Consider the following 1274-nt stretch of genomic DNA (forward strand, 5'->3'; position numbering starts at 1 on the left):
TTATATATTGCAGATTGAATATATTTTAGGCAGGAAATCATAAGAGAGTAGCATTTTATATGATATTAGTTCCTTCCAATCAGAGGAGTTCAAATGAAATGGCGATTCATTTAAGTTAGAGTCATAGACTTGGACAAGTACTGGTGCTTCTTCAGTAAAACAGGTTCAATTCTTTCACAGACGAATTCACTAGCATGTTGGTTATTACATCTACTGCACCCGGTGTTCCCAGGAGGTCTCCCATCCAAGTACTAGCCAGGCCCAACCATGCTTAGCTTCCAAGATCAGATTAGTTTGGGCATTAACACAGTAATATGACTGTAGATGTTTCTCCCACCCATGCTGCCTCCTTCCTCGTCATCTATCAAGTTATAAGAAGAGAGCTATTTTGTAACTTTCATTAAATCCCAAGGGGGAAAGTGTTGAGTTCGAAATCCAGTACATTTCCCCTCTGGACAGTAGATTACTTAAGTCTCCTCCTCTTTCTCCAAGGGTAATATGTTTGATTGCCTTAAAGGTTATATCCTCTGTATTTGAAAAAATGTTCTGTAATAAAATGTTTTAAAATGGCGTGTCCTTCCACTTTGTTCTTGATATTTCTAATGTGTTCTTGAATCCTCAATTTTAAGACTATCTTAGTCTTTCCTACATATTTTATCCCACATGTACATTCCAGTATGTAAATGATGGAAGTAGAATTACAATTCATATACTCTTTCATTTCTATTCCTTAGAGCCATTAAAATTCGGAAAGGTTTTCCTCTTTGGGTGGACGAATTTGCAGATATTGCAACATCCACTTTTAAAACAACCAGTGCATTTTTGATATTAGATCTTTTTGTGGTGGGTTAACGCTTTTAAGCATACTGGGGGCCAGTAAATCCTTTTTGTTTTTTGACTTGAACATAATCTGTTCTAAGGGAACAATAGACAGTTGTTAGTGTGCAGAAGACATCATCCACCTGGTTCTAGGGGTTTACTTAGGGTACCCTAGGTAACCATAACATTATAGCCATCCCAAAAAACAGTAGTGACACTATGGATCCTTCACAGAATCCTGCTCAGGTTCTGGTGGGCCAGATTCAAATCCTTATTCAGAAGGTGCAGGAACTCTCCCTCAGGGTAGAAGATGTTCATTCCACTTCTACTCAGATGAGTGTCAAGGAACCCAAGATGCATCTCTCTGACCAATTCTCGGGTGATAGCAAGGAGTTCCTTAACTTACGGGAAAGTTGTAAACTTTATTTTAAACTATGCCCCATTTTCTCTGGAAC

General features: G+C 38.3%; 1 pseudogene; it reads right to left on the reverse strand.

Annotated features, from left to right (window-relative positions):
- Positions 1-207: 207 nt before the first annotated feature.
- Positions 208-326, reverse strand: LOC148542234 (5S ribosomal RNA; annotated as a pseudogene).
- Between the last annotated feature and the right edge of the window lie 948 nt (positions 327-1274).

Source organism: Taudactylus pleione, unplaced genomic scaffold (genome assembly GCF_031769625.1).
Source record: "Taudactylus pleione unplaced genomic scaffold, aTauple2 ptg000015l, whole genome shotgun sequence".
NCBI classification, from domain to species: Eukaryota; Metazoa; Chordata; class Amphibia; order Anura; family Myobatrachidae; genus Taudactylus; species Taudactylus pleione.